At 39.1% G+C, this 17,866-nt stretch overlaps 1 protein-coding gene across 1 annotated transcript in view; it reads left to right on the forward strand.

Annotated features, from left to right (window-relative positions):
- sgcz (sarcoglycan zeta) overlaps positions 1-17,866 on the forward strand; it is a gene marked incomplete at both ends in the record, with an annotated part of 296,277 nt that overhangs the window by 168,121 nt on the left and 110,290 nt on the right. The gene's annotated exons all lie outside the window — the stretch shown is intronic.

Raw genomic sequence — 17,866 nt, forward strand, 5'->3', positions numbered from 1 at the left:
TAAAATCCATGAGCCATGACTTAACTCTTACCTCATGTAGATGCGCCAACAGTGTTGTTGTAATTACTCAGAATTCCTCATGGAGGCGACATAAGTTATGCACAATAGCTTTAAGATGTGCTCTAAAAGGCAAAACATGCATATAACGGAACATGAGAGGGATGATATGATCAACAGAGGTTCAATGGGAGGTAGTGAGTGTGCACGTTTGTGTGTGCATACAACTACACACACCCGTGTGTATACCATAGTTTGTCTTGTGATTAGAAATTATATCATCCAATGGATGGTATCCACCTTTGATGAATATAAAGTAACATATTATTATTAACATTTTCTGTAGACTGATTAGTGTACTCATCTCAAAATCTGTTTTCATTCATTTGCTTCTCAAAGTGGCTATGTGTTGATGTCCAGGCTGTGCCTCCTGTCTCCCTTTTAAAATGCCATACAAAGGTATTGGCCTGAATGGGGAAAAGAACCGCAAGTGAAGCAGTAACCTCCAATGTAGAAAGTAGAAAGAAAAATACTAAATAGGTTTGTTTTGGTGTGGAAAAAGAGCCCAATACTGTAGTAAAGATACTGAACAGCGTTTATGAATAATGGTATAACTCTAGTGGGTGCTTGCCTCTCAATGTGTCTCTTTTCAACCTATACTTTCTGAGTGTGTCATCCAAGGGTCATAGCATCCATACATCTAAATATCCCATATTGCCTTGGGGCTCAAGGACTGTGTTAGTATGTATGCAAATGAGGTGCAATTTGACCCTGAAAACCTCTGGTAAAGCCCCCCCCCCACATCACGCCTCGTGTTTCAATAAGCAACTTCAAAATATAATAGAGGTTCGGGGGAAAAATAATATGAAGAGAGATAAACATGCCTGAGGGGAGGCAACTAGCACCAAGCATGACATAATATAATACATTTCATAGGCTTCATTTTGTGGAATACAGAAACACTATGGGAAAAAAGAGAGACGGAGGGAGTTATTAAAGCAGGGAGGAAGTAAAAAAAATAAGACAACAATAAGACACATCTAGCAAGCATAGGCCCATGCATTTTTCATCATGCATGAATCAGCCCAATATGTGAACTGTATAAACTGCACAGGCCTTGTTGATGTAATGCTCTACATATACCTACGTACGATGGGTTTATAAATGTTTCCATCCAGTCTCTGATACTAGTTGTTAACTTTGGGATTTTATCTTTTGACCTCGACCTCACTTATCTTGGTTTGCTTTTAACCAAATAAAAAAATGTTCACACGCAGGAAGGGACAATTCTACAAAGACAACAATACATTTTGGTGTTGATTATTTAATGTAGAACACAATCTAAGTAGCATTGCACTTTCCCCAAAATATATCTTTGCTTCTTCAAAAAAAGTTGCACATATACAGTATCTGTTCAAGTAATATGGGAGAAAAAGAGAAGAAACATTGAGTGGTACATGAATTTCTATGATGGCAAAAAGAAGGACCAGAATATTGAGGACTATATTATTGCTGAAAAAACTGAATTTTGCCAGACTTTAGACCTATCATTAAATGACAATCCTTTTGCTTTATCCCGCCCAGCAATGAATCGAGTTCAGAGGAGTGCTACATGGTGAAGTTTAACATGGGGTGAGCATTGAAACAGAAAGTAATGCTTAAGGAGAATAAGGTAGATGGTTGATAGGGTTGGGTAAGCGTCTGTCTTTGTCTGGTTTGAATCTTGTGTCTGATCATGCACGCTCTGCTTCTTTATTTCTTTCCTCTGCCACTGGGGGCCTCAGAGACCTGGAGAGGTGTCAGTTTCACCGTCAAGCCAGTGGATGATCGCTTGACAGAAACTGTCTGGGGTTTATAGCTATGTGCGCTTTTAAGAATTCAAAACAATACATTCAAAAGGATGAACCTGTTTTCCTGTGTTGTGTGTGTCTATGCATGTGATCCATGAAAATAACGTAGTCAGATTTCAAGCAAGAAACCGGTCTGAAAGCCAGCAGGGACTGTCTCTTCCTTTTTATGGATGCAGAATTGAATGTGCGAATGGAACCATCATGTTATGCTTCATTACTTCTTGCCTCTCCTCTCGAGAAATATTTTCTAAAACAGACCTTATAGGCAACATGAGCCAGAGCATAAACAGTATTTACAAGAGAACCATGATGCCTGTATTACTCTGGGTAAGATTCTTAAATTACCAAAGTATACATAACATTTGAACACCAAAACATACTGCAGAGCATACATCATAAACTAGATTATTTTGATGTGCACCATACAGAGCACTAGGGTGGTAGGATGGCCTAGAGGAAAGAGGGGCCCAGTAACCACGAGGTCACTGGTTCCATCCTCAACAACGGACAGGAGGGTGTCATTTGTAATACTAGTGATAGAATTACATGTACAAGGCCGACCATCTCTACCATTGTGGACTTGAGCTAGGCACTTAACCCCAAACTGCTCCAGGGGTACTCCGAAGTGTTGTATCTTGAGATGGGATATATGAAAGACAAATTTCAATGTAGCCAATGACTAATAAAGTAACTTAACACAACTTATGTAAAAAGAATGTGTCTGAGGAAACAGATCCTGTTATCATATAATCAATAACTTGATTAATTGAACAAAGTTCATCGGATCAGTCCAAACAAGGATTCACATACAAATACATGAAGACAGGCGGTCTCCTGTGTGTGTTCTCACTGTGTCCTGCACCTATGTTTGAGCTCAGCAAACTCTTAACATATGTAGCTCCAATTGTGGGATTGGTCTGAATCTCCTTTAAGTTGTGTTTAACACAAGTGTAATTGTTTCAACTGAGGCCTCATTCTTGAACATCAGAGGGCATTTGCATACGGCTGAATTTTCCCAATTTTATTTTTAGAATGATGCAACAGTGCATATCTGCAACATAAGCCTTATCATTATTATCAGTTATCAGTCAAAGCAAATAACTTTAACAAACAAGTAGGCAATTTCACACATGCACACACACACACACACACACACACACACACACACACACACACACACACACACACACACACACACACACACACACACATACATACACACACACCTTCATAATTTCTCATTTCTAACTGTTCTGAAGGGAGTTGCTTTATCCAAAGCTCCACTACTGTCACTTCTATAGTCGCCATTCAAATCACGTTCAACAGGCAGCCACATAATGACGGCCTTTCTCCAACTTTTCATTTTTGTCTGAGTCTGCTAGATTTGATTCTCATAGTTATGGTAAGTGGAGAAAAATAGATTTGCTTTTGAAGAGACAGCTTTGGCAGTAAATTAGAGGGGAGGAACCTCGTTTTAGAGAGCTAGAAGCTGAGGAGACACTAGGTGTGTATACCACCAGTTATTCAGCAGTAGCTCATGCTGATGTGTGGATGTACCTAAAACATTGTTTTGTGTGTGTGTGTGTGTGTGTGTGTGTGTCCTTTGGGCTTTCGCTGCAGATAAATTATATTTCAGTTGTCACCAATCAACCTACTGTGTGTGTGTGTTTCTGCTAAACTGCTCAATTTGGACAATGTGTGTTTGTCTTCTCCTGCTGAGTTGCAGTTTGCTGCTATGCATCCTGGCATAATGGGTCCTTTTTTAATGCACCTCTAGCACATTGCAAACCAATGTGGTTGTATGTATGCTACAGTTGACTCTTTGGGTGTCAAACTTTTCTCAGTGCTTATGACCATAGCAGTATCTGTCTTAGCAAGAACAATGTGCCTGTGTTTAACATTGTGTAGCAACGTTGTACAATTCTAATCCCTATTAACACTGCATGCAATTTATTAAAGGTTGAAGACTAACAATAAACCAATAATTAACTATAAAAACTACTGGCAGTGTGTGCAGTGGGTTTAAAAAAAAAAATCCTGATTGGTTGCCAACCAGTGTGGGCTATACAGTATATAATATTCTTGTGGGAATTTCCAGACCAGAGTGGCAGGGTGCTTTAAAGACGATGAAACAACAATTGGAGAATCAATAAAAATGACCTACATTAATTACAATATGGGGTTATGGCCGATAAAATACAGCAGAGAAATACGGGAGGACTAAAATAGGAAAAACAAATCTAGCTTATGAGTAGCTCATAAGAGAGAGAGAGAGAGAGAGAGAGAGAGAGAGAGAGAGAGAGAGAGAGAGAGAGAGAGAGAGACATATAGTGTTCAGAGTTTTTAGATCAATGTCTCCAGAACTGAGGTTCAGTTGACTCGGAGGCAATGGTGTCTCACAGGTCTCCAGGACTTTTTATCGTACCACTTCTGTTTTGTTATTAATAGTCATAGGCTTCCCATGCCATTGTTACATAACAACATTTTGATGTATAACTATGAAGGTGACTGTATGTGGCCGTGTTTGTGTCTGTCAGTTCTTCAAATGACTGGTCCGCCGCCGTTCGTTCAATCTACGTCCCACTTGACATTTTTATTGGGGAGCCAGAGAGTGTAGTACTGGTTTTTAAAGTTGTTTTGATCAGTTTTGCTGAAGAAAACAAAACCTGGCCAAGCTATAGCCAGACTTTGGTGAAGGAGTATGATGTCCACCATGACACTTGGTGGGTGTACTGCTGAGGACTAAATGGAGGGCAGTTAAGAAAGTGAAGTTGTTTGGATCAGGGATTCTTAAAAAAGAATTCAAAAACCCGGTAAAGCTAGCCAGCGTAAGAAGATGTGCATCATAATTCAAGCAGTTGTATGGGCATGTGTAAAGGATGAGTGCGTGAGTATTCCGTTGCTGGTATACATTTGCCATATTACAATTAATAATTCCTTTATAAGAAATCAATGCCATGCGGTCTTTCAAAGTGGCTACACATTGGATAGCATCACATTTTTGCCTATTATAATTCAGCAAGCAGCCTTACCCACCTGCCTGCCCACTCCATCTCATTTGTTGTTTATGAACACTACACTAGATTCATGTATGCTGTTCACAAATTCTGCCCGGCAACTACGCTGAAGAGTGGAACATCATTTTTTAAGGTGCATGTAGGTGAATGTGCAAGGAAGCATCTTTTTCCTATGCACCTTTACTTGACTTTAACTGCATTTATTGTATATTTAAATATGATCTTACATTATATGTTAGCACACCATGCACATACAAAATGCTTAGATTAGCACCGCATCGTAGAGATCCAATGGTATAGTTTGTGTAAGTTCCTTTACAAATAAACTAATCAGAGAAATCCCTGTTGTAAGGAGAGCCAGAGAAAGGAAACCAGGGAGATTGTGAGGGAGGCAAGCAGGGAGGATGGTGAATGATGCATGCAAGAAGACCGATAGGAAAAGGGAGGGAGATGGACTGATGGGAGTATGCATTTGTGTGTGTGTGTGTGTGTGCGTGTGTGTGTGTGTGTGTGTGTGTGTGTGTGTGCGGTTTAAATAGAGTCTCCCATCATCTACGCTCAGCTTCCCCCTGCTGTCCTCTGCCTGTGCGGTCCTTGGGGACTTGAAGAGGTGTCTGTTTCACTGCCTCATGGAGTGGAAGTGAGTAGCTGATGGTCTGGCAGAGACAGGCAGTGTGTAGTTTGATGTGTGGCCATGTCAATGGTGCAGTGTTCATCAATGTACCTTCACCTTCACTTTTTTTCAGAGTCAGTTCCCCTTCAAACCCACGGTCCTTGGGCTGTTGTTTTGTTTGCATCAAAACATTAGCTCACTTATGTTTGAAAAAGTCAGTGTCGCATTTCAAAAACCATGTATAGTCTTTGTTTTTTTAATGATAAATTACATCGGGTGTTAATAAATACTTCTTTAGTGAACCTGACCTCGGACTTATCGTTATGCCATTTAACACACTTAAAAAAAAACTATGGAAACTAACTTGCCCATGTTGTTAAAATATTTTGATTTGGTTGTGATTCTATGTTAAATACTGGATAACATCTAGAGTCATTTGTTATACATTGCAAGGAATTATGCAGTCAACATTACTGTGGATTTGATGATAGATCAGCGATTAATGTGGGGGTAATGAGCAATTATGCCTGGGAAAAAAGCTGTTGTAATTCAAAAACTCACAAGTGTATTATAAGTTTTGTAAAATGGTTCACCCAGCATAAAACCATTTATCACAACTCACTCGGTTAAAATGAAATTCATCTTAATTCAGACAACCAAGTATGTCACCACTTGGTATGCATTAGGTTAAAGGTCATGTCTCTCACAGTTATTGTTTTTCAGTGTGTCTGTGATTGTTTTTGTGTATCTGAGTATGTTTGTGTATGCGTCTGTATGTGTATGTGTGTGTGTGTGTGTTTGTGTGTGTGTGTGTGTGTGTGTGTGTGTGTGTGTGTGTGTGTGTGTGTGTGTGTGTGTGTGTGTGCATGTGTGTGTCCGTGTGAATGAAAGAGAGAGAAGATAAAATGTGCTGTTGAAGGCACTATGAGCTCCCAAAACCTGCTGTCCTCAGCTCCTCGTCTAGACCAGCCACCGTCATTATGGCTGTTCACACCTGCACCGTGTAATTTATTGCTCACACACACACACACACACACACACACACACACACACACACACACACATTTCTCTCACTATTTCAGTAACAGTGCTGACCTCAGGTAATGGGAGAGTCCAGCATGAAATAATCTGTCCTCGTGTATCACCCACTCACACACTCACACACAGTGGAGAGGGGTTAATGTGACGTATCCATCAGACTTAGAACGCTGACACACCTGATGTTAATCGCTTGAATGGTCAGTGCAGCCAAACACAAGCACACACACACACACACACACACACACACATGCACACAGGAAAACACAGAAAAAGACAATAGAATGTTTCAGTGATCTGAAATAAATCTATTTTATGAGAATGGAGTTAGGCTTCATTGAGCTAATCTCTCCCTTTTTAATAATAAAACTTTCTCACCATGCAGCAGACCTGGAAAAATGAACAAATTGCCAAACTCTGTTAATCAAGCCGGCAACTTAATGATGCCTTAATGATAATACTAATATAGGCAAAAGGTGATAAGTGTTAGGTCTACTAATCTTTCAACATGCTGTTGATCTCTTCAACAGATTATATTTTAATTCAATGTCAAATATCTCATTACAGGGGTTTACTATTTGAACACATTATCGGACTAATATGTCAAACCGCATCTGTAATTAATGCAGAATGGTCAAATGGTCTTACTCATTCGTATATGGTAATTGATTATGCAGTAAGAGCGCACATTAGGCTTTATCATACTCATAGGAGCATTGGATTTTCACTTAATGTCCCTTATTCCACACACTTAGCCACTGACCTCAGTGTATTCCCCTTTGCCCCCTGTGCGGCTTATTGGCTATATAGTGCAATATGTTTGACAGGTTGGATAACTTGTTCTGTAGCCTCATGACCTGGAAACTGCAATGGCGTCCGGAGCTGGACTAATGTTAGCCTCTTTTGACCACAATGCATTGCAGAAACACAATCACACTAACAAAGTGCCTCTGGGATAAAGAGATTTCTAAATTTATCCTGAAATGAGAAATCTATCCTGTCATATAAGTGAATTTAGGTTGAGGTTGTAGCTCTATAAGAGTTGTGTAATGATTATGTATTATTTTATTTTTAATTCACAATGATCTGGTTATACGGCATGGTGCACACATATTCTTATGTGAAACAAACAACATGGGTAACCATCTTTGCACATTTTTGTAAAACCTTATGGATAGGTATTCTGGAGAGAAGGTTAAACAAAACAAATAGTTTAACGGTGAAATCTCCAAGGTCTACCTGTTAGCTTAAATGTCCTCAGAGCTCTGAAGCTTGAAATGAATGTGATGAGATGATATAAACAGGGATAGCTCTCCCTGGCTTAACACACAAAGGAGACCATCACGAAAAGTAGAACTTTAAACAAGACATCACGGCACCACCCACGCTGTTCCACTGACAGACCATCTCTGAGGAGCCAAGGCCAAAACCACCACAGCCATGAATGTATATCAGCCAGGAGAAAGCATACGAAAAAGGAGAAAAAAACACTTTAAATCTCTTTCTACACAAACCAAAGATGTCTTCTCATAGTCAGCAATATTTCTTTTTGCTTAAAATCACTGAGAGAGACCATAACTTTAACATAAATCACTTTGATACATAGTTCTCTGTCCAAGGATATTTTGTGTGTGTATGTAAGACAACAAAGTGTTATCTTCCTGTATGTGGCACCTAAATCTGGATCAGTCAGCACTTCACTCCTATTATTTCCAGTTGCAGTATGTCAAAACAAGCAGCTGACTGTTTGTACTGCTCTATCAGTGTGTGTGTGTGTGTGTGTGTGTGTGTGTGTGTGTGTAAATCAGGGGGCTGTTCAATCTAGCAAATATGTGTGTCTATGTGTGAGGGCAGAATATCCATCAGTCAGCAGTTTTAGCCTTGTTATCTTCGCTGGCACTCTATCACACTTATAAACAATGATAAATAATGAACACACCCATCTCAATGGAGTCTGTGTGTGTGTGTGTGTGTGTGTGTGTGTGTGTGTATGCGAGTGCACGCGCCTACTAGAAGACAGACAATTTGTGTTTAGACACTCAAACGGAACATTTGTTTGTGTGAGTGTCTAGAGGGGTATGGGAGTTTGCTGTCGCTTTTACGCTGACATGTGCAGGTATACGTGTTTGTGCAGCTATTGAGCTTTCATGAGTTTGAATGTGTGGGCATCTCCTTTGCATGGTTGCTCACATATACACTTTATATTTACACTTTTACAAAAGTCTTTTAAATATACAAACACATGTTTGTTGGAGAAAAAACAAGCAAGGGCAGCCATTCACAGACGATCTCCTGCTGAACCTCAATCTTGCACAAACAATCTCTCTCTGCATTCACTCTGTAGCACTGATGTGGATGATGCTTGTATGGAAGGCCAAGGATGGCTGAGCACACAGATGCACGCTTGATGTATATGTAGAGTAGGTCCCTTATACAGATCTTCCAATGGCCACTTAGTGAAGAAGACCAGATTCAAAGCATTCAGCTGTTACTCTGATTCTGTGCCAGTTAAATTGCCTCAGTGAGTAACTCAGTCAGAGAAACCTTTGGCTCAGAGTTATTCAATCTGCCATTCTGCCGCAACCTATATAGAAAAAAGGTCAAACGATAAAGATGTTGTGTTCAGGTATAATGGAAACGCAAAAAGAAAATAAGAAACTTTCTCAAACAAATTATTTCAAACGTTACACACCCACACAAGATGTATATGTTTAGTCAAACATATCACAGGAAAATGGTTCACTTCTTTTTGCTTATGCCATCTGAAACCTGCAGTTAAACTCAAGGCCTTTTTATTGTCTGGAAAGCCTCCACGGAAGACGTGTGTTCCACCAAGAGTTAAAAGATGCATCCTGTGTTCCATTGTGCATTAAATGAGTTCTAAAGGAGATGAAACTCTAACGATCCCCGTGGGGAAAAGGGGATCGTTGCAGCGGCAAATAAGATACAGCAAAGAAAAAGACCTAAGTTATAAATAAGGGTATAGAGCAAATAAGCTGAGTTCAAAAATAGCAAAACAGACCATTACAACACTTCTGTCCATTCACTGCAGTCTCAAGTATAATCATATATAATACTATAGGAATTACAGTATTGTTGTGGTGAATGTAACTTAGCGGCATAATACATAGGATATGAATAATGAATGGTATGCTATTAAAGTAGCCTATATAAAACATATACAGAAATAAGTTATCCAGTGAGTAACACAAATTACAGAATGTGCAGCAAAAGAATCAGGTGCAAGAATGCAGATCCCCCAGATTGCATCAGTTTGAGCTGGATGAATGAGGTCATTATTTATTAAAACAGTAGAATGGACCAAGCTTTAATGTAACAAGTCATTGCTTTTCCGCTGTTATGGACTTATTCTGGCTCACTGAATTGCAATCATAGTTTTTAAACCTAGAATTTCATATTCTCGTATAGTCGTGTAGTGTGGTGTATGTAACCATTTTGGATGTTATGGCAAATACTAGGTCAACTGCGCATGAAATATTGTATTACAGGCTGTTGCAGCAGAAACACTAATGCTTGCTCTATTTTCTGAGAGTAGTGCAATTCTTTATTTCATTATTAAATGGAAATGATCAACACAATTGGCAATGTGATCAGTTTTATTGGAATTTGAGGTTACATCAATAGACGAATGCGTTGACACACTTGCAAATGCCATACTATTACATTTCTTTCATTTCTCAATCTGTATGATGTCTTAGTTGTGATGTCTTGAGATGTTTCCTTGTTCTTGTGCAGTTAAGTGACTAATGCCTCGTTTCCACCGAGTAGAGCGGGTCGGATCGGAGCGGCTCAGAGCGGGACAGCTCACTTTTAAGAATCTCGGTGTTGTTTCCACCGCCGACCCTACCCTTACTGGTAGGGCGGGGTTTAGGCTGGACTGCGATAGCCGACGCCAGAATGTGGGTCAAACTATCGGGCTGTGGGAACAACTGTGGTCAAGCCAGCGGTCTCTTGTTTTTGCTTGGTCAAACCAGCCGCTTCTTTATTTATTCCCCCCGTGTTGTGAGCACAGAGACGGCTCGGTGCAACTGATAGAGACAGTGAGCGAACAGCACTGGCTGCGGCAGCTACGTGACATCGTAGCAGTGGGACACAGTGTAGCCAACTGATTCATTTAATGACGAGGAAAAACACCACACAATAAACAGTGCCGCGCTCACATTTTCGCCAAAACTCTCTTCACTCTACACTGAAAAAAAGGAACATAGCAGGTCTTTCAATTTACAAAAAGGAAGCACGTAAATGCAACATGATAAATTCATATTCTTCTTATGGACATGCTTTAATCATGTTAACTTTGAGTGTTTTTGGAGAATGTTGAATGTACTAATATCTCTCACATTGATTCAACTTGATTTAATTAAAAAACTCATCTTGATGTAATCGAGTTTGGTGACTTTCTGGCGCCAAAACATAATTTGCATTGCGAGCAGAAGGTGGCAGTAGTGCGCCCATAGGTAGGATTCAAATTGCGCTGAAGAAAAAGGAAGAAGAACTGCCTTTGACCGCGAAGCTTCTCTCGAAGCAGCAGTTACATTTCCCCCGGCCCCTTCAGCTTCATTCACAACGGACGGACGGACACCAGCTCAACTACTGATAAAGTAAGTTTGTCAAGTTGGAAATATTTGAACTAGACTGCTGTGGTTCACTCTGTAACTATTAAAATAGTTAGCCCATTCGTTTGTGTGTGTGTGTGTGTAGGCTATGTATTGGCTATATTTTGTTTCTAGCTTGCTAACTAGCCTGTGTCTGCATTGTGAGAGCCTTACGGCTAACGCTAGTAACTCAGGCTATATATGTTGGAGTTTGTGCATTTATAAACATACGTGTGTGCACGAAATGTGACCGTGTCGGACTCGGGAGGGCCGTTACTTGCGGGGAATGGGTTGCTTATGCATTCACACGTGGATGTGTTTGAGCAATGAAGCATGCCGTGTGTATGTCATAATGGTGGCACTTGTGTACATTATAGGCCCCGACCATATCATCCACTCGCCTCAAATTTAAATAAGGAAAAAAAAGTATTCACATGAATGAAGCAGCGAGGTCAAGCTAAACCTCTTATGATAGGTCCATGGGCTAAACTTGATTTAAAATGATTTGCCGTTGTTGGCATTTTTTTCTCACTGGCTGCGTACTGCGTTTTATCTTGCCTGTTATGTCTTTATATAAATATTGAAAAAACAATTATAATACATCAGTAGCATATTTTTTTGCTTTTGGTCTTTTAATCAATAGATATGATTGACTGAGTTCATGTCCCTAATTCTAAATATTTTCTTTTAAAAGGTCTATCATCATATTTGCCAAACATACACAAAGGCTTGATACTGGTAAGTGCTGTCATATTTAATCTAAAAGTAAAATTCACTCCACAGGGGTCACTAGTGATTTAACATTTCGACTTTTGCCCTCAGAACACAAGGTTGTCCGTGATGTGGCAATGGTGGAGGAATTCATGGCAAGGTGGCTTGCTTTATTCGCTGTCAATGAGGTAAGGCTTCTCTCCATGTTTGGATATTCATCTTGTATTGGTTGTTGTTCTAAGGAAAGTTATGGTACCCTGGCAAACTGCTGATCAACCTAATTGTTTATTCTTCCTTCATGCTTCATCTCTCCTAGAATGTCCTGGTCTGCTGTATGTGCTATGTACATTTTCTTTGATAATAAGTTTGAAACCTGAATCTTTTGTGCTTTTTTTTGTGTTTACTACTATTTAGATCAACGCTGAGTTCAAGAGAATCACCACCATCCCACTTCAATCCAGGTTCCTGTCTCAGCTGGACGTTCACTCTGATAACCTGACAAAGCTGTTCCAAAAGAGAGGAGGACGCCTAGGGCAAAGGCTCAAAACAACCATTGCACAAATGGCAGATGTAAGTTTTACAGGAGTCAAACTTTCATAGAAAAATAATAGACAATGTTATGCAACACTATAGAATGTGTTAGTTGCCATAATTGATTGGCAAGGAGGGTAGATTAATTTTACACGATGCCAGGGAGACAATAAGTGCATTTATTTTTCATCTCCTCCTTCCAATTTTTGTACATCCTTTTTGTCTCACAACATGGCTCTTAATCTTATATAGGTTCTATATATTCTTACATTTTTACATTATCTCATTCTTATTTCAAAAGACAGTCTACACGGTGATATAATTGCAACGTATTTCTTAATTGCATTGTCCTGCACTTAGGCCTCATTGTCATATTAAAATAATTTATTAACAATATAAATATTAATTAATTAAATGGAGGAAATCATGCCGTCTAGTGACTTTTTTGTAACTGCATGGTGCAACTCTTCACTGGCTTTCTTTGGAAAGTCACTGCCATTTACACCGGTAGTTGACTTTACTTAAGCAAACAGGCTGAATTCTGACACTAATACAGAATCTCCTTTCAGTGTGATGATGTCGATGTTGGACGAAACCTCATATCAAGGGAGTCTGCATCAAATGGGTGAAAATCCAGAAAACCTTGTGCACGAATACGGTATGTACATTGATCAGGGCTTAGTTTCTAGTTCTGTTACATATATTTTAAAACCATTATGTTTCTGAGTTGCTGGTTAACTAAATGTAACACATTTTCTTTTTCATCTTCAAACTATTTCATTCTAGTGAATACTTGTATCATACTTCTTGTCCACACTTACTATTTTTATACTATAGGACTTTGCAACAGTGTCTTCATGTCTTAGATTATCTTGTGTATTCTTAATACTTACAGTTTGTGTTGCTCAAGGAAGCCAGAGATTTTAAAATTGTATTGCCAACTGCTACTTCTGTATTTGCTGACAAATTTGAGGTCTTATTTACCAACCTCTGTATGTTTTGTACAGGGCATGGATGGAGACGCCTTTAATGCTGCAATTGGAAAAAAATACTGGATTTATTTTCTAGAAGAGCATGAGGCAAGCGAAGAATCTGAGGACATTGGAGTTGTCCTCGAAGGTATCGGGGTGTTAAGAGATTTAGACAATATAGCATTAGCTGTTGCTATGCTTTTTGGACTGATGTATGCACTGAACATCAGCTATCCCCCTGACCTCCGGTACACAGTTGAGGTAGTACAGAAGATAATAATGGACATGGATGTCGGTAAACTTTCAAACAAGAACAATACTCACGCTGAAAAACCGTCTCTTTGAATGAACGGGTCAAACAATGCGCTGCCTCTCAGATGACCACTAGCTTTAGTTTTATTCATGTATGTGCCTTGTTTGGTGTATAAACAGGTGTTGCTCGAGGTTTCTATTGATACAGTGATAAAAGTGTATTTTGTGTTTGTGTGTCCAGCAACTGCTGTTGATAGTTATCCAGTTTAGTGAAAGAGGCAATGAACTTGTTAGTATGTGTATGTGTAGTATGTGAATTTATCTGCACTCGCCATATGTTGTACAGAAGCAAGTGTAAGTTTGTGCATTACCATCATTTATAATGTACAGTTGGACAAGACAAAAAACTCTAGCATTGATTTGTATTTATCTATTTATTTATTTTCTTAAGGGGCACCAGCTTTCCTTTTCCTTTTTTACTACTATGCATTGTTTGGATTACTTCAGTTTACTTTTTAGTTTTTACACTTTTGTCTGTATAAAGTTATACTCCGAAAGATTTTTTATCTAGTTAAATGTCGGATAAGTTCCTATCTATCAAATAGTGAGTTGAAACTATTTTGATTGAGCATATGACCCACTTCTGAAAGTGGCAGTGCCTGTATTTGCTACTTTACCCAGTAATACAATCTGAAGCTGTCATGTCTGAAGTTGCCAATTTTTCCTCATGCAATCAAACGCATCGAGTTGTAAAGAGTTTACAATAATAATTTGAGCATTTGAATGCTACTGTGAGTTTGCAAACTTGACTGTTCTAGACGAGTACATTTTTATATTGATTACAGTGAAAACAGTAAATGTGGTATTTGACAGTGCTGTTGATGCAGGTATCAAGTTTGTATTTTGAATGTAACATGTTACAACTGCATGGATTTGTCTGTTTTGAAGCTCAATACAGAACATATGAGTATAGTTGACTGACTGCCATTTTTTTCCTGTATTTTGTATTTTGCACACTCAATCATGGAACTGATCTGTACAATACATTTGGATAGTTTATTTGAACAAATCAAGTTGTATTTATATACCTTACTTGGATTCCAGAGACATAATCAAATTGCCTTAAAAAGTCACATAAATATTGGATAATATAAACATGAAGAAATCAAGTTGGATTTATACTTGACAATCAGGTACCCCTGATGTGATAAAATCATGTTAGCATTACACAATATTTTAGTGTTAAGGTTACTTAAACATAATGTGTCCAATCAACATGATTTTTTCAAACAGTTTTAAGTGAAAACAATATGTTGGATTAACAAGCAATATCTCATTGGTTGGCTACAATCTGATCACGTGGGACCGATGTCTGTAATAAAATCAAGTAAATCCAATGAATTTTTTTTTTCAGTGTAGCCGAGGTGACTACAAACGGCGGAGATGATTCAAACCAGCCGCTTCTTTATGTATTCCCCCCGTGTTGTTGTGAGCGTGTATTTTACTACTATCTACGGCGTAAACACACAGAGACCGCTCGGCGCAACTCATAGAGACAGTGAGCGAACAGTGCTGGCTGCAGCAGCTACGTGACTATGGGACACAGTGTAACCAACTGATTAATTTATTGACGAGGAAAAACACCACACAATAAACAGAGCTGTGCTCACATTTTCGCCAAAACACAAGACTCTCTTCACTCTTGCCGAGATCTACACATGGCGGAAATGATTCTTTCGACCAATCAAATGACGGCAGTGTGTAGCTCCGCCTTCTCATGCATTTTCGGCCCGCTTTCAGGCCGCTAGTACCCCTACGGAGGAGTACTGAGATCGGGAGCGGCTCAGAGCGGTTAGGTGCGCTTAAACCGTACCCTACCCAACTTTTGGCAAATGAAAAGCCAAACTACCCGGACCGAACCGCTCCGACCCGACCCGCTCTACTCGGTTTTGCAGAAGTGTTTAGACTACCAGTTAAGAAATGGAACAGGCCAAATACAAGGCCACTTCACACTTTATACACTTGGCATTGTCACAGAAAAACTGAACTGTTCTGAACTGATCTTAAAAGCTGAAGCAATTAGATTAAAATTGACTGTGTATTGGACTGCAGATTCTTAAAAAAAAAATTATATGTATATATGTATATATATATATATAGGGGAAGGTGGGGTGATTTGTGCGTTTTGGAAGTTGCAAAACCCCTTGTTTCTAGAAAACCGTGGAAGAAATTGGAAATGTGACCACATATTTAAGAAGAGCCATCCATTTGACTCATCCTGTAAAGAAGGGAGACACAAGGAATAAGATATAAGCACATTTAAGCTCAAAAAACTGTGTTTTGCCTTTCAAAGTAAAATTTCCATGATCAAGGTTTTTTGATTATTGTGTCTGAACAATTATAGACACGTTTGAAAACATTTGACACATGTTTTAGTGCTTTGGTATGCTACACTTTGAGTCTATATAGTTAGCACAATGTCAACCCTAAATTGCTGCATCATGCCTATTATCCAAAATTCTGGGGATGGGGTGATTTGTGCGCAAGGGCCTGGGTGAGTTATAAGTAAGTAAGTAAGTAAAATGTATTTAGAAAAGCACATTTATGACAGTTTGCACTGTCCAAAGTGCTGTACATAGTGCATTCAGTAGGTAAACAATGAAGGTACAATAACAATAACCAAAATAAAAGACGTAAAGCCCATACATCCACATAAACACAGATAGTAGTGCAGAGGTAAGATAGTTAATGGGGAGGAAAAGCCAGGGTGTACATATGGGTTTTGAGCCTTGATTTAAAGGCAGAAATGTAGGGGGAATCACATTTGTCAGGTGGCAGTTGGTTCCACAAGCACGGAGCAACTAGTGCAAAGTATATTTCTGAGAGTTGTGCCAGTGGCATGGCTGTATACGCTGGTCACCAAAAGAAAGTGATTGTCTCCAGTAGCTCAGAAGAGAGTGACATCTCAACTCCACTTAACGACACCACTGATGAGAGTTCAGATGGCCAGAAAGATGATGATGGTGACTTTGTCATTGTGACACAATGACGCACAAATCACCCCACGTAGTGGGGTGATTTGTGCGACAAGACAACTTTTTTTCCGAAAGCTATATTTCTTAAACAGTTTATTCCAGATCCAAAGTTTTTATTGCCAGGGATGCACAACATCCTGAAATATATGTACATATTTGAGTTGGAGACATAACTGTCAAGGCCTCACTTTAAAATCACTTTGAGTAAAAAGTTGCACAAATCACCCCACCTTCCCCTATATATATACTGTATATTTCATTTCATTTCATTTCATTTTTATTTTGGTTTTTGTGTCCTGCACTCAAAGTGCCCAACCCTCATTGGTTTATAGGACACCATCACATACTACATTACAATCAAAATACAGAATATTGTACAGCTGGGTCTCTGAACAACATACTTCTTCTTCTCTCCCAGGCTTTACAGAGAAAGGTTGCAACATAAAAGGTTCCCTTTTTAAAACACAACTCAAGTTTTTCATAGTCGTCGAACCAAAAGAAATCATCATAAATGGAAGACATCGTAGTAAACAATACATCCCTCAAATCATCATAAACTGGGCAATAAAACATAAAATGAATCTCATTCTCAATCTCCCTGAGGTCACACATCAAACAGAGCCTGTCTGCCTCTGGAGTATCATTGAACCTACCAGTCTCCAGCGCTAGTGGTAGTGTTCCTGAGCGTAACTGTGCACACAACGATCTTTTGCCTTTACTTAAATTATAATTTACATAGGGTTCTAAGCTGTAACTATCTTTTATTAAACAATATGTTCTTAATTTTGGTTTGTCCCATATGTTAACTGACCATTTATCTTTGAACCTATGAAACATGGCGCTCCTTATGTCTTGAATGTTGCAAAGTAATCTATTCTGGAAAACATAAGATAAATTGTGTGTATAAAACAAAGATTTTAGCTCCTTTGCCCAGGGATGACACTGAGACACATCCCATAAAAAAGTCTTCTTAGTGAGCCTCTGATCAGACATCTTCACAAACCTATTCCAGAGTCTAAGCATTTCACATTTATGTCTGATGTTGGGTGGTACCCATCCCATATCTCCACACACAGCCAGAACTGATGTCCGTTTATGGACTCCCAAGAAAGAGCGAATCGCTCTATAATGCACCATATTTGAACCCGATTGTTCAGGGAAGCCCCACACACCAGAAGCATAATCTGACACAGGGCATACACATGAGTTGTACAATTGTGTATAGACGTGGAACC

Source organism: Ammodytes marinus (assembly GCF_949987685.1).
Source record: "Ammodytes marinus genome assembly, chromosome: 6".
NCBI lineage: Eukaryota > Metazoa > Chordata > Actinopteri > Uranoscopiformes > Ammodytidae > Ammodytes > Ammodytes marinus.